Consider the following 26,720-nt stretch of genomic DNA (forward strand, 5'->3'; position numbering starts at 1 on the left):
TAAGCAAATGAATGGGTGTTAGATCTTGTCAATTGCTTTTGTGGATCTATTGATAACTTCATTTTTATTTTATTTAAAAATTACTAAACTATAGGAAAATGTGACAGTTCTTGATTTCTGGTTCCTGACAAGATGCTGTATTAGCAATTGGTGTTGACTTGCCCTTCCAGCCAATCTCAAAGGTACATGAAGTTGTAACCAGCCAAGTGAAGGCCCTGTGACAATAAAGTTATCTGTTATGTAAAGGAAACAGTGGCCCAGGGAGGTAAAAAGAGCCAAGCCCCACGGCTAAAGGATAGAGTGGGAAGAGAGCTTTTGCGTGTGACTTATTTCCTCTCCCCTAATAAGTATATTTTACCTCATTGAAGACAGTAGTTGTGGAGTTAAGAAAATGATGTTGTGTTTTTTTTTGTTTGTTTGTTTGTTTTTTACTTTCTGAGGATTTATCTTAGAAAAACTTCAATGTTAGCATTTTATAGTAGTGGTTTAGGTTTGGTAATAATTTGAGATTACTTACTTTCTGAGGATTTATCTTAGAAAAACTTCAATCTTAGCATTTTATAGTAGTGGTTTAGGTTTGGTAATAATTTGAGATTACTTACTTTCTGAGGATTTATCTTAGAAAAACTTCAATCTTAGCATTTTATAGTAGTGGTTTAGGTTTGGTAATAATTTGAGATCACTTAATGTGTAATGATCATTTGATGTCCCAGGTTGGTATCAAGTAAAGAGATATGTGTTAATCAGCTTTCCACTAGCATAAAGAATATCTGAGATAATCAACTTAAAGTGCGGAAAGATTGATTTTGGCTCATGGCTTCGGATGCTTCACTCCACAGGGACTAAACTCTACTCTCTTTGAGGCTGTGGCAAGGCAATTTATCAGTGGGGAACATGTGGTAGAGCAAGCTGCTTACTTCAAGTTGACCAGGAAGCAAAGAGATAGGAAGACAAAGAGATCAGAATCCCACAGTCTCCTTCAAAGCTTGCCTCCAATGATCTGAGACATCTCACTGAGCCCCACCCCTTGAAGTTTCTACCACCTCCCAATAGTGCCACTCTGGGAAACAAGCCTTAAACACAAGGCCCTGATCTAAACCATAGCAATCTGCTTTCCAAATGGAAACTGCTAACTTACCAAGTGTCTTGCATCTGTCTCACAACTTTCTTTTGCATTGAGTTAGACTCAAAGCTGGTAATCATGTGAGCTTTTTCAGTACTTATCATACTTCCAACATAGGTTCATTTATAATGACTGTTAATCTTCATTTTTGAAGAACAATTTTAATAGACATTGAATCCATGATTGAAAGAGTTTTTTTTTTCCCCAGCATTTTCAATATCATTTCACCACCCTTTAATCTCTTTCTGATGAGAAGTCAGCTGTTAATTTTATTATGGTTTCCTTGTGTATGAATTATTATTCCCTTGATAACACATTGTTTTCCTATCTTTGTCTTTCAACAATCCAAATAAGATGTTTCTAGTTGAGGTTCTCTTTTGAGTTCATTCTATTTTGGGTTTGCTGAGTTTCTTCAATCTGTGGATTCGATTTTTGTCAAATTTTTGGATTCTTAGGACACTGTTTCTTCAAATATATTTTTCAATGACTTCTTACCCCCCTTCTTTTCTTCTGACACTCCAAGTATGTGCAATAAATACACTTTAATCCTGTCTCACAAGTCTCTAGGGCTCTATTAATTTTTCTTCAATCTTTTTTTCTTTCAGCTCTTTAGATTGGATAGCCTCCATGACTCCTTATTTTGCAATCTCAGATGTGCTATGCAATCACATACTGGATTTTTACAGTTTTTATTATATTTTTCAATATAGAAATTCTAAAATTTTCTATTTGGCTTTTTTTGCATAGTGTTTCTTTTTCTATTGAAATGATCTATTTGTTATTTTTCCCTTTAAATTTTACAGCATATTCATAGTAGTCATTTTGAGTTAGTTGCCTACTAAATCCAACAAGAGGCCCACTCAGTTCATATTTTCCTAAATTTGGGTCACACTGTCATGGGTGGGTTTCAACCCACCGAAATACCTAAGAGGTTTTCTAAGTTGCTGGAACTTAAATTTCAGGATCTTTTCACCTGTAGTGAGGTCAGTGATGTCTCTGATAAATTTTGTAATTTTTATTTTTATCCTGTCTCCAAAACAATTTATATAAATGTCTACTATAAATATAAATTCTAATATTTTCTTCTTTACCAATGATGGGGCAAAATGGTTCTACCTTGAAAAAGCAATCAGATTACTTATTTTCTCAAAGTTATTTCTTACCCCTAACATATTTTTTTACATCTTTAAAGCTCTTATTTATTGAGTATTTACAATGTCCCAAATCACACAGGTTCTCTATTTATTTTCACAAGAAAATCTGAGGATCATTTATGTTTAACATAAAATGGTGGTACCTCACAGTACTTGCCTCTGAATACTCTGACACATTTTAGTTATTCACCATTACATTCTCAGAACCTAGCACAGATCCTTACACATACTAGGGACTAAAGAACATCTGTAGAATAATAAAACTTGATGTCCTTTTCCAATCTGGTTGGAAATCTACCACAAAAGCATGAAGATAGATTACCTCATTTATTGTGATGATAGGTCAGGATAGCCTCTCCTCACACTCCAATTTCTCAAGGCACTTGAGTAGACAGATCTGAGAAATTCAGCATTAGCTTCCTGAAGCAGCCTACTGCAGGAAGACAATTGCAATTCATTCTTGTCCCTAACTTAAAAGGAGGAAAACCGAGAATTGAAGAATACAGAACTTTGAAGTGAAAGTGTGGGAGGGGTAGACACTACACTAAATAAAGCTGTTTCTTCCAACAAAGGTTGGCAATAATTAGTAATTGATAGATAATTTATTTCTATTCTTTGATTATAAAAAAATTAGACTCTTATCCTTCATAGTCAAACACGATGGTCATAATATATGTTTTCTTTTGTTGCAAAATATTTGCATATTATTTAGTGAAGAAATAGGGAAACTCACTAAAGGGAAACCAGAAAAAGAACATGGTAAGGGTGATGAAAAAAATAGAGATTTCATGGAACAATAATTTTTTAAGAAAATGAAGCTTATTTAAATATGGTTACATGGGAAGAATAGTATAGATGAGGAAAAGTCCTGTCCCTCTCCTAAGTTCAGTGCTAGAACTCTATGAGTTAGATTTACAAAGGAAAGATTAACAAGAAGAAAAAAATGGACTCAGGCACACAGGAATTCACAAAGCACTGTAAGTCAGGAAGGCAGTTATAATATGAGACTTATATACCATCTTAACAAAGGGGATAAAGTGTGAAAACAAAGATGAGACAAAGGAAAGGGGCTCGAGGCTTCTTGCAAAGAGTCAAAGGTTAACTCATAGAAAAGTGACAATAAAGTGTTGTTTAATAAGGGTTGTTATAAGAATTCACTCAGGTGATGGGACTGTCTTTGAAGTAATTCTCTTCCTAGTATTAGAGAGAGAAAAACCTTTACAATTGGAAATTTATGCTATACAGTACTCCATTATCCATAGTTTCACTTTCTATGGTTCCAGTAACACACAGTTAACTGTGGTCTGAAAATATTAAATGGAACATTCCAGAAATAAATAATTCATAAGTTTTAAATCGCATGCCATTCTGAGTAACATGATAAAATCTTAAGCCTTCCTGTTCCAAAAAGAAACTGATGATCTTCCTTCTAATATGTCATCAGAAGGTCAGTGGTAGCCTAATGCTACTTTACAATGCTTATATTATTCATCTCACTTAATTTCATCATAATAGGCATTGTATCATGTTACATACCACAGGAAGAGGAGTGAACACACCACAATAAGATATTTTGAGAAAAAAAGATCACATTCACATAATGTTTGTTACAGTATAGTTATAATATTGTATTTTATTATTGGTTATTATTTTTAATCTCTTATGGTGTCTAATTTATAAATTAAACTTCATCATAGCTACATATGTATTGGAAACATACTACTACATGTAGGGTTTTGCTCTATTCTTAGTTATAGGCATCCACTGTGGGTATTGAAGCATGTCCCCCAGGGAAAAGGTGAAGTGTTATAGTTTTAACAAGGGAAACTCAAGATCTGCCTTTAGACAGAAAGCAGGAAAGGAAAATGTCTTTTCCTTCATCTACTGTTGCTCAATTGAATGCAGCTTGAATTAATCTTTATGATCAAGTGGCATATTTTGAGGTAGCAAATTGTAGTTCCTCTTTAGCAGAAGCCCAGAAAACATCAGGACCAAGGCAACTCACCTCTTCTCTCAATTCCAAACTGCCAGAAGAATCTGATTGGTACCATTACACGTTATGGGTCAATGGTTAGCCAATGCATTGGCTACATTTGGATCAGGTCCCCAGAGCAGGGGTGTTATGACCAGGATAGGTGGTCACAGGTCATGCTGAGCTGCCTCCTTCAAGGACTGGGGATATAGGCACTAGAAAACATACCTATTACACATGCCATATGTCTATTATATGTACCAGATGTTTCATGACTTTTGGATTTATGAAATATAAAATTTTCATGATTATACTATGTTCTAAGAAACAGAGCAACCTAGATACTTTGAGTAGATAAAAAGAAATAATGATCTTTATTTAAAGTGCTTGCAAATCTGACTTTCAATTACTTTCCCTAATACACAAGAGTTTTATAGACTTAGCTATGAATATGTCAAAGCACACATAGACAGTCTTTTCACACACTCTTTCTCATAATCTGGTACCTTTCTGAGACCTTTCTGGTTTTGGAGGTTACATGGCAAAAACCTCTACTCTGCTCTGCCATAATTTACCTCATTTTTCCACAGTGGATGTCCAATCTCATCCTTTTTTCTAATTATTTCCCAATATTATTGCTTCCAATTTCTCAATGTTAGAAGTTAATTTTTTCCAAGGACTAATAAATGACTTATTGAATATTGGCTTTCCTTAGTATGGAAAGTATACTTCAGTAATATAAGGCACTGTGAGGTACACACTCATGATTATGATGAGTCTCAGCCTCTAGGAGAGAAGGATCATACACAAGTAACTACAGCAGGGGGTAGAGATGTCATATGCCACAGTAATATACTAAGGCAGAAATCAGTCTCTCTAGAGGTGACAGAATCAGGAAACTCTAAGACCTTGCAAGTAACTATTGGGCTAGGTCTTTAAGGTAGGGGGAGGATGTGAATATTCAGAGAATGGGGTAAAGGGCATAGATAATCCTGAAGCTACCTGAGTGGAACTATTATTAAGCCTTAGGAATCCTCTTCAGGAACATCTTACATCACTGCTCTGCTCTCTCTCCCTCATTTGCCACCTACTTCTGTTTTAATATTCCTCTTTTTAAAAAATGAAATTATCACCATTATTGTAGTTTTTATCTTCACTCAGCCCACTCCTCCACAGATAGCTAAATATGAGAAGAGTTTTCCTGCTTTCAGTTTTCTTATTCCTTGCTATCCTTAAAATGTTTTTTTAAAGGAATTTATTGCAAATTATTATGTACTAATATGAAAACAACAAACATTGGAAAGTTTAAAAGTTTCCATAATCTTTGAAAGGATCAGGTTGACTTCTTTCTGAGGTGATAATTGAAAATTTCCTTAGATTTCTGCTGTTTACTATGGTTCTTGAGGTGGAGTCTCTCAACTGCTTCAGTCTTCCTCTTGCTACCACAACCTCCCAGCACTTGGACACCAAGTGTAATGGATGACAGGTTTAAAACTTTCTCTGCCCAAGTGAGTCATTAGCATTTCTAATGTATCCTCAGCAGAGGTGACAATGGTTTCTATCATTCCCTGGAAACCTGCAATTAGGGCATGCAACTTGTAAGCAAAGGTTTTTGTTTTTGTTTTTGTTTTTTCTGTATAAGATAACTGAACTGGCAAAATGAGCTGGGATTTTGAGGAGAAAGATCACAATCTTCCAAAATCATTTTGAGATAGAAATTTGGGGATACAGAGAAAGAAAGATATATTTAGTCTCAAAAGAGAAGTATACATGACCCATAGGAGTGCAGGAAGCAACTATGAACTATTGGAATGCAAAACAAGCAACTCCTGAGCATCCCAGCCCATGTTCTTGGCCCATGTCCTTGCCCACAAAAATAACATGATGTGAAGGCAATGGGCAAGCAAAAGGAAAACTGGTGAAAACTGCACAACTCTACTCTAACTCTGCCTCTACTCCAGCCCTTAGGTATTGTCCCTCTAGAAATATCAATATCCCAGCCCAATGGATTGCTTCTCACTCTCAAAATGTCCCACATTCTCCCTTGAATATGTATTCCTTGTTTTATGGCCAAAGTTTCTCACCCTAGAGACAGCCTACATTTTCCTTTGAATGTGTCTCTGCTTTCCTAAATAAATCTCTCTGTGCTTCTGATGTATCCTTAAATTAATTTCTGTGATGGTTTTCCAAGAATGCCACTGGTTGTCTTCCCCTGTGGAAACTCCTTCGACCTCCTCTGGTGACAAATTTAGTTATGTTCAAGGGCCAAAATAGAGGGATGAAAAAGTAGATGCCTCAAGAAATCCCCTTTATATTGTTTCTTGATAAAAGGAAAGACTAGTAGATGAAGATAGAGGTAGGGTAGAAAGAAGATGGTTTTCTAGAAGCCCAGATGTTTGGAAGGATTAACAAAATCTTTGGAGAAGAGAGTGTAAAACATATATAAAACAGAAGTTACAATCAGCAAAATCCTCGTGGAGAGAATGTGGTCTACGTTTAGGAGCACAAATGAAGTATGAGTTTAAAAGAGAAGTATGAACACTCCTTCTTAGTCAAGGCTGAAGGTGGTGAAAATGGATGAAAATTGAGACTGAGGCTTAGGAAAGCTAAGGTGAGGAAACCCATGCTGGATCCTCCCAGTCAACTATAAAACAAGATCATTTTCAGAATTTGGAGGAGCCCAAGTACAATGGGGGCTTGAGGAGAGCTGAAATGGGAGATCTGGGAGATGTGCCCTGGTTTATATCCCTGATGAAGAAAGAAACTTGGAGAATCAGTGAAGAGCCAGGCATTTGAATAAAATCAGTTTGTAGTGGAATGAAGTGATTTCTTAGCCTTATCCAGGGGTGCCTAGTAATGTAGGAGCAAGTTCAAAAGAAAACTTTGAATTAAATATAACAAGAAAAAATTAATGTTAACAACTTATTTTCTGGGACATTATTTCTGTTGAAGTTTAGTAACATTTTAATCATTACGAACATGAAATATACAATACAAAAATAGTAGTCACATGCATATTTTGAAAAAAAATACAAAAGAAAAGATTACTGGAGTAAAAAACCACAACTAGCTCTACTTTTCTTCTTTCCATGTTCACCTAAGGCATGAAAAATTAATATTCAGTTTTTCTTTCAAACACACCAATCTTTATTCAATGTTATTGAAAAAATTAGAACCAAATCATTGGTATCTTGACAGAACATTTAAAAAGTCTTATTTGTAAACATTTACATTGTACTTTTTCCATTCTCCTCTAAACAAACACACACATCAAAAAAGTCCAAAGAAGTCAAAAGCAGCTAATTTCCATGATGGCAAAGCATGAGACAGCACTTCCTGGCCCTTGCTAGTCCTTTCCTAATTCTGAAAATATTTAGGGGGAGCATTCACACATTCACTTGTTTTATTCCTCAGTTTAACCTTTCACTGGATTGTCAAGTTTTTTCTACAAAATTTTGGGAGTCATTTTTCCAATCAAGGTACCATATTAGCATTTCTCAGGTTACATTTTTATAACCCTCAGTTACAGTAAGATAAAAACCAATAGCAAAGAGTATCATCCAACTTAAAATTCAGAACAGTAGGTAGACATATGTAGCTTGCACACACATTAATCTGTTTGCCTCAACAAAATATTTGTAATTTCCAAAATCCTATCAGCTTTTTCACACAATATGGTCCCTCTAATTTGAGGGGCAGTAACATAAACATAGCTTATTTTTCTAACAAAATCACCAAAAGAAAGGAGCATAAGAATACTAGTGACTACATACTATAGTGATATCGTGTTTAAAAGCTTAATATATTCATGAAGTCCTGCTTTAAAAGGTGGAATCTAAATAGGAAAGTAGTTGATCAAAAACAACTGGTATTAATATACTAGCAGAGTGATTTTAAATGAATGAAACTCATCATTAAAGTTCAAGATTGTGCACTGATTCTATGCCTTGTTTCATTTCTTTATCAAATTTAGAGTTAATCTGGAAAGTAGTCAGAAAAAAAAACCATCAACTGTAACCTATTTTCTTTTTTTTCATAAAATCATCAGAATGCATGAAGGATTGACTGTCACCTATATCCTTCTCCAGCCGGTAACCTCTTTAAGTCAAAGAGCATGCACCTGTCAACCTTATAGTGCAGAATGCACATACAATGGTGTTTAATAAATACTAGTTCCTGGAGGGGATGAGAGGTTTGCTTTGGGAAGCAAGGAACACACTGTTCTGCATTGATCGATTGGCGTCTATCATTCAATTGCTAAAATATCATGCAAAGGAAATCCTCATTGAGTCTCTTTTGGGAAGGGCTTATAGGTTTGAAGAGTCAAAAATCTGAGACCACGTCCGCCTTAGGGAAGGGGGAGTGGCTGAGAACAAATCTAAATAGAATTAAAGTGGCTCAGTGACGTCAGGAGGAAGCAGAGATTTAAAGGACGGGGTGCAAACTCACCTGGAGAAGCAGAAGCTGCACAGATGTCAAAAGTCAAAGGGCCTAGCCTTGCCGGCTCTTCAGAAGCTGGTAAAGTGAAACGCCCACTACTGGGCTCTCACAGTCAAGTATAAGTCTAGGGGCTCAACTGTTCATGCCTTTGACGCCAGAGGGAAACCCTACCATGTACAATTGGGTTGACAAGGCAAACCTGCCCCAGATTTCAGAGCCGGCGTTCGGGAATCCCCTAGTACTTCTTTGCCTCACCCTCTCTGGCGCCAGAGGCCAGAGACTGGTTCATCTTCACTCCCCACCTTCCAGGCCCTCTGGCTCTTAACAGCATCGGTCTCTATGGCGACCTGAAACCGCAGTTCCCATTGGCAGGTTCAATATGAGGGCCGGGCCAATGGGGAGGGTCAGCCTTTTTCTTCCGACCAATGGGGCTGTCGGGGAGCTTGTCCGGAGACGGCGGCGTGCTGACGTTCCCGGGAGCCTGGGGCTGGCCGGGCAGGCGGGCTAGCGGCTGGGCGGGCGGCGGCTGCGGCCTCTGGGCAGTAGAGGGGGCTCCGGGGCTGAGTCCGAGTCGACGCCGGCCGCGGAGGCGGCACCATGGGCACCGGGTAGAGAGACAAGTTGGCCACCGCCGCCACCGGGGGTGGTGGGAGAGCCTCTCCGGGGGAGGGGGCGGGTGGGGGAGGGAGGGGCGGGCAATCACACGGCCGCGGCACTTTTTTAATTTTTTCGGGTGCCGCAGCGGCTACCCTTCGGCGTGGATGTCCCAGATCCCTGGAGCGACGACGGCCGCTGCCTAACCTGGAAAGTAAGTGTGCGGGCTCGCGGGAGGGCGCGGAGACTCCTGCGCACGAGACCCCTGGCCCTTGGCCCCTTGCGCCCTAACCAAGACCTGCTCGCTGAAGGGACAGGCGTCTCCCTCCCGTTACTCGGTCCCCACCGACTCGCGGCCGCCTCGGCTTTCCTGCCCCGCCTCGTGTTCTTGCCCGCACTCGCCTGCCTGCTCCCCTCCCCCCGGCAGGCGCACAAGTTTCACCCTCCATTTGCTTTTCCCCGCGAATACTCTTCCCGGGTCTCCCCTACGCGGTGCGCTCGACCCCTCCCCACGTTTGCCTTTTCGGATTCTAAGCCCCCAGCCCCAAACTTAAGCACCGTGCGGAGCTCTTCTGGACGTTTACCCGGCGGATTCCCTACTACCTCCCGCCTGGCACTCTGCCCCGCGTCCCCAACACCCTGGGGCGTTCGCCTCCCTCAGCCCTTCGGGCGGTCTGTCCGCCCCTCCAGCCCCAGAACCCGCATCCTGGCCCTTCTATTCCTCCCACGCCCCTGCTGGCCTCACTGTCTCGAGTTTGCCCCCTTAGCCCTTCACTCCCGCGGGTCTACCACACTCCTTTCGGTTCGGTGCGCCCCTCTCTCCTCGTGGCTCGTCCTCACGCTCCACCCCTCCCAGTTCCCCAGCCCCAAACCTCCTGGCTGCCCTCCTGCGCCGTCGCTTCCTCCTCTCCCTGCTAGGAGTTGAAGCGGAGCTACTGCACCCCCTTGGCGAATCTCGTGTCCCTGCCCCTGTCGGGGCTGCCCCCCTCTCCTCTCCTCTTTCCCCCTAACCGGGAAGTGAGGGGGCGTGCGGCGGGCCCGGGATTTGGCTGTGTGTTGGCTGAGTGCGACAAACCTCGAGCGCGGGCAGTGGAGGCGCCGCGGCGGCCGTGGCCGCTCGGGGCGCAGCAGTAGTCAGGTGTGTGTGTCCGGGGTGGAGGCAGGGGGGGGGGGTGACGCGCGTTGCCAGCTCCTAGGCTGGCGACAGATTGTGCCGGAATGCTAGGAATGCACCAGGGGCAGAGTCCATACTGCCCGCCAGGGCTTCACTAGCGCCTTCCCGTCCCAGCTCTCACCGCGCAGCCAGAGGTCACCGGAGCATCTTCGGAGCTGGTGAGCCTCCTTTCACTCCTCTCCTCCCTTCGCTTCTCTCCATGCGGCAGAAAGGGCGGCGGAGGGGGAAGCGCTGTAGTTTCTTTGGGCTCCAGCTAGCCTTTCGTCTTTTTTTTTTTTTTTTTTCTGCATTGGTCTCCAGGACAGTGAATTGGGGCCCGTGGTGGTGTAGCCAAGGTTATTGATCATTGCACAAGGCTCTTTGCAAGTTTGGTTTTCATGGTTTGCATAGCGCTTGGTTTTTACCAGGGTTTCCTGAAAACCTGCAGAAACAGGGGGTCGAAGGTTCTTGGAGTAATGGGCTGCAGCCAACACATTTTTAGCTTCATTCAAAAAAAAAAAAAAAAAAAACCTGTTAGTGCTCATGGATGAGAATGTACTGCAAGAGAGATCTTGAATGCATCACTTTGCTGTCATAAGAATTGTAATTTTTTTCCTTGTCATACTGGGCTGTGTTTAGACCTTGTATAATACATAATGAATAGAAACAGAGAAGCAGTGTTTGGTCAGCGATGGGACAGATAGAACTGTCTGGTACAGTTAAATTCGGGATTCGGGGCGTGTCAGTTACCATTGCAAGTGACACAGGAACACCACAAATCATGTATATTTCAAGATGTAATTTATTCGTAGAGGTACCAGTTATTTCTTTTTTACTGGGTTTGACAAGGAAAAAAAAATCCCTGCAGCCTTAAAACTTTTAGAAAATGGTAATTATTTATGTACAAAATCAGTCATGGTCAGTGTGCATTTTTAGTCAAATTTTGTTTTCTTAAGCAAAATTTTGACAGAAAATACTTTTATAGAATTGGGCTTTGATTCTTTTTTTAAGAAAGTGAAAGAATGCTTTCTCTCCCTCTATTTTAAATATAGTATATTGCAAATATATTGCTATAGAAGTATTTTCATTTCTGGTGCCCATGAAACATGAAAATGGCAACATGAAAATGAGAGTAACCCATGTCTGAATTAAGTGTTTCTGGATGTGGAAAAGCATACTATGTGTACTTTTCTTTGACACAGTTTGCTTTGGAGGTTGCATTTACTGTAAAGCCTCTCTGCACCTGGTTATTTTGTATCAGATTCAAGTAAAAGAAGTCAGTTGTCCAATCAGTCAGCTGTCTTCCAACCACTACTTTGTGTGACTCAAGGACATTGAAAAATATGAGAGCTTTTTAGTTAAGGAACCAAGGGAAAGATTGTTGTCTTTTGGTTACTACATTGTTTTTCAGTTATGTCTAAAATCAGTGAAGCTTCTAATTTAGAGGTTCAATTTATGTCCAGTAACACTGTGGAGGAATAATATTGGAAGGTGTTTGTAAATGCTAACAGGAAAACTTTTATTATGTAACAATATCATATTACAGCAGAATTTAACCCTTGCCTATTTGATTTGATGTCAAGATTGGAAAGTAAAAGCATATTTAGTTTCCATGTTCCATGAGAAATTGAATAACCTGGGCTCATGTGTGTGTGTGTATATATGTACACACACACATTTGATTGTGCAAAAAAATTTACCTGTTTCAATTAGAAATACATTCTGCTTGTTATCAATGTTTAAAGAGAGGAATCTTTTAAACTAATGATCTTTCATAATTGAAAATAATATGAATTATGTTTTGACCAAAGTACATGCCCTCTCTATTCCCCACTGTTATATAAGGAGAAGGTAGTACATTTGGTGTCTTATGTTATACTGAAGAGTCTAAATCAGGGAAATTAAGTATTAATTTTAACTCTTATTTAAACTGTTTTTTGGAAGAAGATAGAGGAGCAGAAAGAAGGTATGGAAAGCATAGGAAGTAGAGGCACCTGGTATTCAAATCATATACATCTTTTATTGTTGCATTTACAGGCTGAATAAACCTATCAATTTCTGTGTATAATCCTGACAATATGAATTTAAAGATCCTACTGCCAAATTCAGTTAAATAAAACTTTAGCAACTGAATGACCTTGAATATTTAGATTGTATCAAATCACAACTGCAATTTTCTTTCACTTCTGATCCATACAAAGTGGCAAAGTAAATTTAATTTAAAAATTTGAAATTCATTTAATTTCTAAAAATTCAGTTATTGCCCACTTATAAACTGAATAACTGCCGTATTTTAAATCAGGGAACCATCTGGTACATTCAGCTTCTTATCTGACTCTTAGAAATATTAAGATATTTTCAGAATGTTCTAAATTCTTACTTTTTTTAATACTTCAATTGAGAGGTAATTCCTTTCCTTGCTTAATTCTAAAGTGGACAGTATACCTTCATTTTTAATTAGAAGATAAAGTAGAAGTTATGATTGGTTATTAGCACATAAATATACATGGAGTTGTATGCCCCTTTGGGAAGATGCCTTCACACTTTCAGCGTACTGGGAGATAATAAGTCTCCAGTGTATTAAATGATTCTGTAGTGCCCTTTCTGCACTGAAGGGGGAGGAAGAACCTGAAACATAACACCAGTGGACTAGTATGTGTGGAGAATTTAATAACTATTTCATGGCCAGACTTTAATTACACATAGCTGTAAACACAGAGAAAGGACGTAAAATGTGAAGATGGACAGAGATGCAAGTATTCATGTACTACAAGGAAGCAATGATTGCAGTCAGCAGGTCAGTTTGATGGCCAAGAGTAAGAAATAACAGGTTCTTTCACGGTAAAGGACTAAGAGCAACAGTTTATGTGCTGGCTTCTTTCACAACATTCAGATCGTTCTCACATTGTCACTTATTAATAATTCAGAATTATCTTAATCTTATGGGACTAAGTTACCATTACTAAATTTGGGGTGTTACATGATGGTACTGTTCAATTAAACTTAGAAATGCTTCAGACATTCCATTCATCATTGGCCTAAATTGTTTTTCTTTTCTTAACTTAGATTTAGTTTCATTTGATGTACCGATAAATGTTGGCTGCATTGCTGATCATCTTATTATTCATAGTCTTGATAACATAGTTTATTATGACTCATATAATGATTCATTGCAGATGATAAAATATCATTAGGTATTGGATTATAAAAATTTAGTACTATAAAATAAATAAAATATGGAAATGTCTGAATTTTTAGTCATGTCATGTGCAGCATTTTTCAGGAACTGAATAATGCCTGAAAATTGAGTGGGTGCCAGTCCCTGTAGACAGATTTTTGTATCATACAGTTTTCACAGAGTCCAAAACTCATGATACAGTGTATGGTGGGTGGTGGCCAGGAAACCAGTTTGTTAATCTGGCTCTTGCCTAATCTGGATGCCTCTATACCAACAACAACATATCTGTCTGCTTAGAAGAAAAAACAGAAGCCCCTTTTCATGGCCTAAGTCCATTTACACAAAATACGAATGCTTGTGTCTAGTGTTCCACGTTGAATTTAGAGTGTGTGTGGGTGTTGTCATAAAAAAATCATATTACATATTAAAACCAGAGAACTTGGACTGTTAGAGTACTATGCAGGCTTTTGGGTCCTGGCCTGAAACTTAGATTGCAGATTATAGAAGTCCATAATCTATTTACAACAGAGTTTTGGAACACTGAACTAGTGATTTTTAAAATTTTGGTCCATGATAAGCTTTTTCCTAAATTTCAAACATGAGAGAGGCAAAAATCTCCCTGAACCAAAAATTAGGAGTGTGCCAGTAACCCTCACTACCTTGACAAACCATTTGTTATTTGGGCAATAGTGTCCTCCTTTAGAAATGAAGAATTTGGATTACATTGATCTTAATTACATTTCAGCTCAAGTTTTTGGAAGTTCCCAGAGTTTGCTTCATTTTTGTTTTTGTTGTTGTTGTTTTGGAGGGGGGGAGTTTAGAAAAATTTCCTAAGCAATCTTGTTTCCTCTCAGACTCCAAATCACAGCAACAAGGAAGTTGAGTTTTTGTTTTGAGACTTTTGAACATCCTTCACATTCATCGTAAATAGATTGCATTTTTTATTGCCATTGTTATTGTTGTTTTTAACAATATCATTTTGGGAAGTGAGGGGGAAAAGATAAAGCATGTGATATTTTTAAGGTCTTGCTCTCTACCTCCATCCCAGTTCAAGATTAACTGTAGTAATTTAAGCCAGGAAAAGTCGTTCGAATCACATCTTGACACTTTTTATGAGGCTCATGAAAAGTGTCATTAGGTAGTGATGTGTCAGGGCTAGCAGTCAAGACTGTCATGGTTCAAATCTGGCACTACAGTTAATCTCTCTATCTCATTTTGTTATTCTATAAAGTGAAATGACCAATGTACCCACCTTCTATGGTAATTTTGAGGATTAAATGAATTAATACATATAAAGTGCTTACAAAAGGGCCTGGCTCAAGGATAGCACTTAAAACATTTGTTACTTTTATTCTTCCATCATGGTACTTTATGGTGATTTCTACAGCATCATCTACTATGTGTCAGGCAAATTATTGACTTGCTTTCTGTGGACTCAATCAAAACGATTATTGATTAAAACAGGATGTTTTAAGGGGGGAAAGTACTGAAAAATATTATAAGCTTTATAGTTTGTAAGAGATTGTAAGGAAGAGAATCCAGCAAAATAATTATGGACCTTCTTAAACTAGAAAGTTATAGCTTTTTGTGATAGGTATTAGAGAGGAATTAAACACAACTAATCAAAAGGTTGGAGTAAGTTTGGGAAAACACATCTTTTTTTTTAATATTTATTTTTTAGTTCTCGGCGGATACAACATCTTTGTTTGTATGTGGTGCTGAGGATCGAACCCGGGCCGCACGCATGCCAGGCGAGCGCGCTACCACTTGAGCCACATCCCCAGCCCGGGAAAACACATCTTAATAAGCTGTTATGTTTATAAGATAAAGACTAATAATATTACATTACAGAAGATAGAAGGGAAATATTTGCAAATTTAAAATATACCTTTTAAATATGTACACACACAAATATATGACTATTGCATTTGTAATTCTCTATAGTAGTCATTTTACACAATGTCTGTTCTGATCAATACATGAACAAAGTGTTAGAAAGTGTTAATCATTTCATAATTAATCCATTTGCCCAAATGCATCTTTTAAAAAAAAACATTTATTTTTTTAGGTGTAGGTGGACACAATACCTTTATTTTATTTTTATGTGGTACTGAGGATCGAACCCAGTGAAGACTAGAAAAGAGGAGGGAAGTTTGGAAGACTCTTGATGTAAACCAAAAGACAGTGGTTTAATTCATGTCAAGAGGCTGCAGTTCTAGTCCTGGCTTTGCCACTCAGTAGGTGTGTGTCCCATGAGCAAGTCACTTCACTCCTGGGCTTTAGCTTTCCTATTTATAAAAGGAAGGAGTTGGACTAGATACTCTCTAGAGTACTCCTGGTGCTTATATTTCACAGCTCTTAGAACATCAAGCATTTTCTTTCTGTTATATTTTTTTCTCAACAAGAATATACTGTCTTCTCAAGAATTTATTGCAATTTACCCCCTGGGATAGGGGAAGAAAATTGAAGTTGTATACCTGAAATTCCTAGAAATATAAGTGTTCAAGCCACACAAACATGAGACCTGGCTGAGTCAGTGGCTCCATATCTGTTGCCTGACAGTCATGTGAAGTATTGAAGGGCAGTGACCCTGGGGGCTTAACCAGGCAGTAGGCAGCAGGAGTTGAGCAACAGGCTCTAATGAATATACCACATCTTAGTTCATCGTAGTCCCTACCCTTTGGGACTCATTTGTTATAACAACCAATCCCCTGTGCATATTGAAATCTTCACCCTGATTAAGAATAAATTTTCCAGAAATTGGATAAAAACAGAAGCGAACTTAGGGTAGTAGTTAAAGGGGACTAGTCTTGTTAAAATGAGGAAGAACCACTTAACATTTGTTCAAATGATTTGATTTGTCCTCAAGGAAATCAAACCACCAAAACAGAGTTGTTCCTCTAAAAGGATATATTCTATGAATACTTTATGTTCATAGGAATTCACTGATCTATATCTCATACAATGTAGGTACTTTTCCACTCTCAATTTTTACATACAGGCAATCTACCAGTGTTCAGAAATTGTGGTAGATTTCAACAAGGTGACCTTACTTTTAAGCTTGGATTTCCATTCTTTCTTAAAAAGAAAAAGCAGTTTGTAAATTTACTGAAGAGAGGGTCTCCTAGAATCCTGCTCTTCTCCACAAAAGGAGAAAAAAATTCTTCTAGAACTTTAATATATATACATCTATGAAACAATAATTTAGCCAGGTGCTAAGATGTACACCTGTAATCCAAGTGACTTGGGAGGCTAAGGCAGGGGAATCATAAGTTCCAGGCCAGCCTGGGCAACTTAGTGAGGCTAATTTCAAAAATGAAAAACAAAAAGGTCTAGAGATGTGGCTTGATGGTAGAACACTGCTGGGTTCAATCTCTATTACTAAAAAAAATAAATAAATAAAAAATGAAACAAAAGAACCCACAGTAGTTTCAAAGTATTGAGATTGACTATTTTCCTTGCTAATGAGATGAGTACATTATTTTCAAAGAATCAAGTATACTATTAATGAATGCAATATTAAATGAATTCTCAGTGTCATGATCAAAGTGAACAGGCTCTTCTTCTGTTTCCATACCTTCATGAGGATCATAAACCTTCTTATAAAATGGAAACCAGTAATAATTACTTTGCAGAGAAGTGGATCATGTTTTCTTACACCTGTTCCCTGGATTCACAGGGAAACAAGGACTGGTCTAATTAGAAGTATCTTATTCCTGAGTACCACCAGCATCTAAGTGAGAGGAGTATAAACAATTGATGCTTTAGATATTTTGGAGTCCTACTGTGTGAAGTACTGGTGTGCTGTTTTGTATATCTCTTATTTAAAAAGATAGCTCATATTAAAAATTATTCATTTTAGCTTATTTTAACCAACAATCGATTAATATCCTGCTCTATTACCAAACTATGCTAGGTCCCATGGCCAAAAAGATGGTTTTCCCCAGGCAGTGTTACAGTCTGGGTTGCATTCAGTAATGGAATCTCTACCTTTAAGGAAGCCATGAAAAATTTTACAGTCTGATTGGGAAAGATTAGATACATGAACTCTGTAGAAGACTGTCCTAGAAACTTTGTTATATAAATAAACCTGTAAAATCATTCTATAACTGTTTATGGATGAGCTGTAAAATGACAAGGTTTTAGCTTATTCTCCTACTTGCTTTGGTGTTTGTTTCTTGATAAATTATTCAAATCTAGAGAGACAATTGTGATAGCCACTGTCATTGGCTGTCTTTCTAAAAATCGTGTATCTGAAAAGGTGCTTTCTACTACTGATAAGGTAGTGATTCTTAGAACACTTTATCATATAGCCCATATAAAATGTTCATAATGAAAATACATTATTTATAAGGAGTTATGATTTATGCATCAAGACTTGCCTTTTTAGTGAGTTCTTGTTTTATTTTATATAAAATAAAAACTATAAGTAGGCAGCACTTTAGTTTATTGTGTTTTGTGCTTTTATTCTGTATGCAATTTTGTGCCTTTATAAGTCCAAACTTGTTATTGAAAATATTTCCACCCATTGTTATGGATAAACAGAATGTTTTGAAAATCTCTTGTGACATTTGCTAGAATAAATGGACTCATTGAATCTTACCTTGAATATCAAACTAATGCAGTGATGGGAATTTTCTACTTATTGTCAATTTGTCAATGATTGAATAAGCAGCAAAGTCCATTTTAAGAAGGTACTGGAATAAGGAATCAGAAAGCCCAGCTAAACTTACACAAGAACTGCTATTATTTTGAGATCTGTGATAAACAACTCAGTTGTCTAACTCAAATTGTTAACAGATGAAAAATATCAGTCTGAAATTTATAGTGTATTATAAAGTGTCAGTCTCTCAAAATATTGTTCAGAATTTTGAGTACAGTTTTTTATAAAAACAATGTCCATTATCCTGTGGGATAATGAGAATCTACCAGTTCCATGGGAAAATTGTACTCCTTGAAGCTACTCAACAGCAGGAACTTAGGTATTTCTGCATGGCTTAATCTTAACCCCTAGTCATTCAAGAATTATCAAATGAGCTTTGAAACACCTTCACATACTACATTTGAATAACTTCTCTGCCTGCTACTCATTCATCCTCTGTCCTTTTGTAAATTGCCTTTGTAAACTGGTCTGAGACCCTTAAGGATTTATTTTATGTTTCATGGGAAAAGCCTCGTTTTTCCTTTTAAAAAATTTCCTTTGTAAATCATTTTGCTAGATACATAATTCATTGTATTAAATTACCCAGCAAAACATTAATTAGAAGATTTCAAAAAGATCAATTTATATTAATTTTAACCTTAATTATCTAGATTATATCCTAGTAAAATCAATTTACATAATATTCTCTATAAGTAGGCAGCACTGAGGCCAACTTGACCAGGCTTTAAAAGTGTTACATTGAAAGTTTGGTGAGGCTTTGAACATGTGATATTGAGCAAACTTCTGATTTCGTTTCCTTTTGTGAATTGGTATAGATTGAGTATCTTAGCCAAAATGCTTGGGACCAGACCAGAGTGTTTAAATTTCGGAGTTTTTCTGGATTTTTCAATATTTGCATAGAATTTATCAGGTAAACATCCCTGATCTGAAAATGCAAAATCAGAAATGTTCCAAAATCCATAATTGTTGAGTCTCATGTTAGCACTTTAAAAATTCTGGATTTGGGGCTGGGCATGGTATCACACTCCTGTAATCCCAGGGGCTCAGGAGGGTAAGACAGGAGGATCACGAGTTCAAAGCCAAACTCAGCCATGGTGAGGCACTAAGCAACTCAGTGAGACCCTGTCTCTAAATAAAATACAAAATAGGGCTGGGAATGTGGATCAGTGGTTGAGTGCCCCTGAGTTCAACCCCCACCTCCCTACCCCCCATAGAATTCCTATAACAATACTATAATTGTAATTGTTAGGTCTGGCACAATGGCACACACCTGTGATCATCCTCCTGCAAACAGGAGGTTGAGGCAGGGGGATCTTTCCATTTAGGCTCACCTTGGCAACTTAGGAAGAACTTGTCTCAAAAGGGAAAAGTGGTGTAGCTCAGTGGTAGAGTGCCCGTGGATTCAATTCCCAGTATTGCATAAGTCTAATAAATAAATAAATGATGATTGTCGCTTTTTCAAAATTTTAACTATATGTGATATAAGTGGGGATGTAAAATGAAGGCAGTAGCTTTATGTGTGGTTGAAACCAACAGACATACCTGATACTTTTAAAGGCAAGGATTCTTCTTTATTTTGTAAAAGAAAATTCATTTTCTAAAGCATGATTTTCTTATTCTTCCACCCCTGCTTTGCATGTTTATTTGCATATGTTTTCTGTGAGAAACAGATGTTGAAATCATATCTGGCCTAAGTAAAATTTTTATAGTTATAATTTGATTAGTTTTTAATTAATCTCTTTTCTACTTTGAATGTCAAACATGTTTGTTTTCATAGTTTAAAATGCCATCTGATTATTTAATTGGCTTTATACTTGGTCCTGTATTACTCGTGTTTATTCAGAAATTTTTTTTATTAATATTTTAGTCTTCAGAAATTATAGCTAAGAAGATAAATGTTGACCCTACACGCATTCCTAAAATGTTTCTATACAATAACATTTCTTTAATACTGAGCTTTTAAGGATTTGATCCTTTCCCCATACTTGCATATATAACTTTTAATTTTACAGAAATAGGATCTTCCCCAAAGGATGTATATTTCCTGAAAGCTTTTCTGTAGGTACCTAGCATGTCTTTCTCTACATGGTGAGCCCTTGTTTGGTTTTGTTGTTGTTTTGTTTTGTTTTCTTCAGGATCTAACTCAATGATCCTTCCTAAATGAAGCCTCTCTGGCCCCTGTCTCCCCTCTATTTCAGATTCAAACCTTTTCTCCCTGTACTTTCCATATATAACCTTGTTATGAGCACTTGTCACTTTGTGTTCCAGTTGTTTTTTTCTTTGTTTCCTGGCTATGTTGTGAGCCTTGTCCAAGTTAGAACTGTGTCACTGCCATCGTTATAGTTCTCTTACCTAGCAATATTTCTGATGCTTGCTCTCAGCCAATGAATAATTAAATACTTTGTGTACAACCTTAGTTAACTCTCTCTCTCCTTTAACCTTAAATGTCTTCCCATTGTTTACTCTGCAGGATCACATGCAAATTCCTTATCTACCATTTAAGGCCTCTCATTATCAATTCAAATTAATCTCCTTTCTGAAACTTCCTCTTCAGCAAAAGTAATCTCTATCCTCTACTTCCTGCCTAGCCTGACTGTGCTCAAATCTTTGTAGTCCTCTAAGACCTAAACCAAATCCTTCCTCTTCTGTGTGATCTCAGACCACTGTGGTCAACAGTAATCTCTCTTTTTTCCAAATGTCTTTACTTGTTCTTTGGTTTTTAATGATAAACTCTCTATGGTAGTTTTCTGTTTTTGTACTAGACTTTTAATTTCCACTGGTTAACTTTTCTTTTGGTTGTTTCCTTCAAGTAGATTCTATTTTCTTGAGGGGAGGGTTATTAGTCATGTACATTTTCTAAACAAGGGGACATATTTCATGTTGAAATCACTTAAGACTTAGGTTTGTGTCTGCTGATAATGTTGGTGACATTGGAAAGCAAGGTCAACACCTAATTCAGGAATATTGAGATGTATTCAAAAAGGTAGTCTCTCAGTTGTCCTCTTCATTTGCAAAGCACCTGTTATGTGCTAGTCTCTGCTATGTATCATTCAGTTCTTCTGGAGACTCATGCCAAATAAGTAGTATTAAGTAGAGTTTTGCTTACCTTTTGTGTATTTGTGTTTGTGTGTGTGTGTGTAATACTATCCCACATTGAAGGGAATGATAATTATAACTAAGAAAACAAATATAATTTTATTTCTTGAATTTTTTGTTGTAAAAATCAAAGCATGTTTCTGAAGCTACAGAGTTATGTTGTTCAATATGGTACTTCTGGCCTTGTGGGCTATTTAAATTAAAAATGCAGTTCTTTATTTGTACTGTCCAGATTTTAATGTTGAATTATTATATGTTGCAAAAAGTTCTATCGGAAGTGATATAGAGAATAAGTGAGGTCAGTCATAAGTAAAATAATAAAATTACAGATGCTTTTAGAGTAACCAAGCTTTATAGTTTGAAAGCATTTCTGCAATATTCCAGTAACTGTAAAGTAGTGCTGCTTTCATTTCATAAACAAGGATATTCTATATAAAAGTCACAACAGCAAAAGATAAAAAGGTATTAAAATATACTGTAAGTTCTTTTCAGTTGTTTTAAATTGTTATTTAGCAGTAAGAAAGAGTGAAAACTTTTTCAGTACTGACATCACCTCTGATACTTAATGAGTGGAGTTTTCACTTACATAAGCACCTCCCACTTTCCAGACACCAACTCAATATCCTGCAATTCATTCCTGACACTAAGTACATATAAAATTGAAGTCACTACTATAGAAGTTCCAAGGGTCTTAGTCGTACTTGTATCATGAACCAGAGGCTAAAACCAAATCTTAGGAAAAAAGATGCTCCTATGGCCTTTATCACTCAGAAAGTTATGAGGTTTTGGAAGCTATGTGCCAGGACTGGGGTCAGAGGCCAAATCTACATTTCTTGTTACAAAACAGGTAGGTAGTCAATACTCTATTAATGGATTATGGAAAACACTTGACATAAAAATATGTACAGTTATTCTTGCTTTTGCTTAAAAATATCAAAGTTTTTTGGTATTTTCAATGGAATTCAGTGAATTCTAGTCAATAACCATTGATTACTGAGGCCCTGGGCTAGGTGTGGGAGGGAATGCCCAGTTCCTTAGTTTCTAATATCTCTGGTATATAATAACCTAGAAGTGATGTGACAATTGAAAGCAAGTCTCAGAGCTCCCAGAAATGTCATAACTGATTACAGAAAGATTTGTCTTCATCTGTGTACCAACTTGAAGTTTGCCAATCTCTTACTTTTCTTACACTCTTCTTGGTGCTGAGACCTGTAAGGGTAGCAAAGATGTAAAAGGCAGGAAGTTGTCATCACAAACTTTTGTCCATGATTCTGGGATGAAGAAGGAAAATAATTGTTCTGAACATCTTTGATTTGTTTCTTTGGTTCAGATATTAAAACCAAAAACTGCCTGTACACATAGAAAACTTGGTATACAGAATAGGATAATCAACATAAGAAATATAATTCATTTAGCACTTGAGTATCACCTTGTTCATCACCACAGGAAAATCAAAGCAGAGTTCTCCCCCTCCTCTAATGATCTCCTTTTAATACTTTTTTTTTTGAGAGAGAGAGAGAGAGAATTTTTTTTAATATTTATTTTTTAGTTTTTGGCGGACACAACATCTTTGTTTGTATGTGGTTCTAAGGATCGAACCCGGGCTGCACGCATGCCAGGAGAGCACGCTACCGCTTGAGCCACATCCCCAGCCCTCCTTTTAATACTTTTAATCTACATATCATAATATGCTAGATATGAGTTGTCTTAAATGGATATGTTTTAACTTTTAAGGTTCTAACATTTAAAATATAACAGATCTGTGCTTTAGTCTATGATCTTATTTTTCACTTCCCCCACTCCGCTTTTTTTAAAATTTGGTGATTGACCTACCCCATAGGAAAAGTGTAGGATGTGATGAGTGTGCGGGTCCTTTCCCTTTCTCTGACTCAACTCTGGTGTAAAGACATTAGAGCTCATAGAATCAGCTTGAAGATAGTTTTGTATTCTATCTTTTTAGACTCATTTTAAGTTCCAGTTTTGTTTTAAATTTCTTAGAATTTTTGGAGCAGAAAAAGAGCTAAGGAAGAAGGCTTTTTTTTTTTCACTTTCTACCTTTTAGAAGCTATTTGATAAATATTAAAAGTTTGGCTTTGTGTAGAGTGAGACTGAATAATTTAGGCATGTTTAATTTTTCAATAATCAGAAGTGTTTAATGTCTTTGTTAAACTCAATGGAGTATCTAAAAAAAGAATTACTTTTCAATGACTGAGTCTTCCTTTCTTTGAAATAATGCTTAGTTCAATAAATGGCAGTTAATAGAAGAAAGAAATTATCCTGATTTTATAACTGTGAATGATATTGGAAAAATATTAAAACAGGCATTCATTGATATTTAGGTTGGATGCTGCTACTTATGTCAAATCAACTAGAAGAAGAGATGAATCTTATTTCCAGTTTGTCTTCTCTCATATGTGTGGCAAGCCTCTGTTACTGCAGTGATGTGCACAATTTGAAATAAAGCACAATCCTTTATGTCAGCACTTGAAGGCTTTTTTTTTGGACAATGAGCAAAATGTTAGACATTTCACTGTGAATAGCTCTCATGATCCAGAAAATACGAGCAGACAACTTAATTGTTCTTGATTGTAAAAATTAATTCTGATACTAAATTTAATCCAGAGATCTATTCATGTAGGGTTTCCCTTGTTTTTAAACAAAAATTGAACTTGCATGCCTAAGCATTTACACTGATGTAACATAACACTGAGAAAAGAAAGTCATGCTAAGTGATTTATAACCTATCTCCTTACTCTGATTTCTGTAATTGTATTCCCTGACTGTCCCAAAACCATTCATTACCATGCTCAAATCTTTTGTACCTTAAAAACTTTTTTTCCACTAAATCTCTATTTTGGCCATAATTCTCCAAGACCCTGAGATTTCTCTACTAGTGGTAGTTCCAGCGTGTTTGTTGAGAAAGCTCTTAGGCTAGCCTTGCTGAAGGGAAGGATCAGGGTTTTAAAGTTGTGTATGTAACAAGCATGTTGTTTTCAAATTAGAGTGTTAAAAAAAATGGGATGGTCTAGGCATTCTGATAAAAATTTTCACTGGCCATAGGTTTTCACCAGTGCCCCAAGGGAGTCAAGGTTGTTTTGTTTTTGTTTTTTCCCCCTCCCTCGGCAGTTTAAAGCTTTTGTTCCATAATAAGAGATGGGAGAGGAAAATCCAGGCAGAATTTCTTGTCTTTCCCACATTGGCTGTTGTCCCCTTCCACAGGCCTGCACCTACTGGGAGGATTCATAAGACTCTGGCCAGTCTTTAAATTTTAATTAAGTAACATTTATTTTTGTAATACTGGGAATTGAACCCAGGGGTGCCCTACCACTGATCTTTATCCCCAGCCTTTTTTTTTTTTTAATGAGACAGGGTTTTGCAGAGTTGCCCAGTCTAGTCTCAATCTTGGGACCTTCCTGTTTCAGCCTACAAAGTCACTGGGATTATATGTATTTACTGCGGCAACTGGCTTCTGACCAGTCTTTCTTATTAGCATCTTGGCAAGCCCTTGTAGAAGGCCCTTCAATTGGGTATGAGTTCACCTCTGTCTGTGGTCCTGTGGGGTTCTATATTTTCTTGCTTGGCCACGTTATAGCTCAGTTGTTATAGCATCATGCATCACGTGCCCTGGGTGAACAAGTTCAAACTTGGAGGTGCATCCAGGTTTCAGGTTATTTAGTTATACTGAGATTTTAACATTTTGATTGGTAGAAGAAAATTGAATTGGCAGACTGTGTGTTTTTGTTCTTGTTGTCTTCAGAGTGGGGCTTCAGATCTTTTCTACTTTTTACCAGAAAAATTGTTATTTATTTTTATAGCTGCTTTGAAGAAACTCACCTTTCCACTTGTAATTCCAAGAACCTCTTACTCCACTTTTTAAATCCCTTTGTTAAAGTTCTTTTTATTTTTTTATATCCTGTCTGTGTGCTATCTGCTCACTAAATTGCCTTTAAAGTCTGTGAAACTGACTTCATATTTCAGTCTTCAGCTCTCAGCTCAGAAGGGGTGCACAATAAAAGTAGATATTATAATTTGCATTTTAATCTTTTTCTCGTTTTTAAATTTTGAGTTTCTTTCCTTCCTTCCTTCCTTCCTTCCTTCCTTCCTTCCTTCCTTCCTTCCTTCCTTCCTTCCTTCCTTCTTTCTTTCTTTCTTTCTTTCTTTCTTTCTTTCTTTCTTTCTTTCTTTTTTATTGTGCTTAATGAGTGGGAAAGACCTCACAGAATATTCTGTCTGTGCCCTGTTCGCATCCCTTGGCACATCGAGAGACCCAACAACTTCCTTCTGTCAGCCCTAAACTTCTAATTAACTGAAGACTTCCCTAACTCCTGAGTTGGGACAGGTCAGAATTGCTAAGGGGTTGTTCCTCCTAGGAACTATGAAACTATGCTTCAATCAATAGCATAACTTTTTTATCCTCTTCTTTGCTACATCTCAGAGATGTGTCCTCTGCAGACTTCCCATCAGGAATAAGTTCCATTTGTTCACAATAATAACTTACCCATGTACCCTAGATTGACTTCCTTCCCTGGCCTATCTCACATGTCCACCGCCCAAATGAGTTTCTTGCCTTTGTCTTTGTCTTTCGGTCTGATTCTGAGGGAATACCAACTCAATATAGATAGTTTTCATTCACACAAATATCCTGACATTTGAAATAGTACTACATATTGGGGACATTTCACAAAATCAAAGAGATGAGTGTCTGATTGGGCGGGGGTATTATAGTTTTTATCAGATTTTCAAATTATTCTTTGCCTCTCTCCTTTCCCCACAGTTAGGGTCTATTGTAATAGGGAAAAAGAAATATCTTTTTTAAAATTTTTAACTGAAGACATTCAAATTACTGGTTCTCTGGATCTTTTTAAATTGATCAGAAAATTATTGGGGTAGTATGGATATGTGAGGGATCATTTCTCAGTAATTGGATTTTATTTATTTATTTATTTTGGCAGTGCTGGGGAAGCATTCTACCACTGTGCTACATGCCAGCCTCAGTGACAGGATTTTAAGATATGAATTAGGGCTTACATTTATTTACCTTACTGGTTATCCTCATCCACATGCACAGTGAAAAATGTGCTGTAATATCACATAATCCTTCTACTGCATTTCTGAATTGGGGGCTCATCCCATGAAGCTTTTAATTGAAATAAAATATTCTTAATGTCAGATTAGGGAAGTGCTACTTTACATTTAGAAAATATCACTTTTTTTCGTAATCATAATATCGCCTCTTTTGCCTAAAAATCTTTTAATGCAGGGAAGCAAAAAAGAAGGGGGGAGGGGGAAAGAAGAAGAGGGAGAAAAGGAGAAGAAAACCCACTTAATGGTTTGCCTGCTCTCAAAA

The 26,720-nt window shown here is 37.3% G+C and overlaps 1 protein-coding gene across 1 annotated transcript in view; it reads left to right on the forward strand.

Annotated features, from left to right (window-relative positions):
• The first annotated feature begins 9,403 nt into the window (after positions 1–9,403).
• Positions 9,404–26,720, forward strand: part of Pkp4 (plakophilin 4) — a 247,528-nt gene continuing 230,211 nt past the window's right edge. The window contains exon 1 of the mRNA XM_077802620.1: positions 9,404–9,497. The gene's annotated coding sequence lies outside the window, so the exon portion shown is untranslated. The remainder of the gene's footprint in view (positions 9,498–26,720) is intronic.

The sequence above is a fragment of the Urocitellus parryii genome, chromosome 1, assembly GCF_045843805.1.
Source record: "Urocitellus parryii isolate mUroPar1 chromosome 1, mUroPar1.hap1, whole genome shotgun sequence".
In the NCBI taxonomy this organism is placed as follows: Eukaryota; Metazoa; Chordata; class Mammalia; order Rodentia; family Sciuridae; genus Urocitellus; species Urocitellus parryii.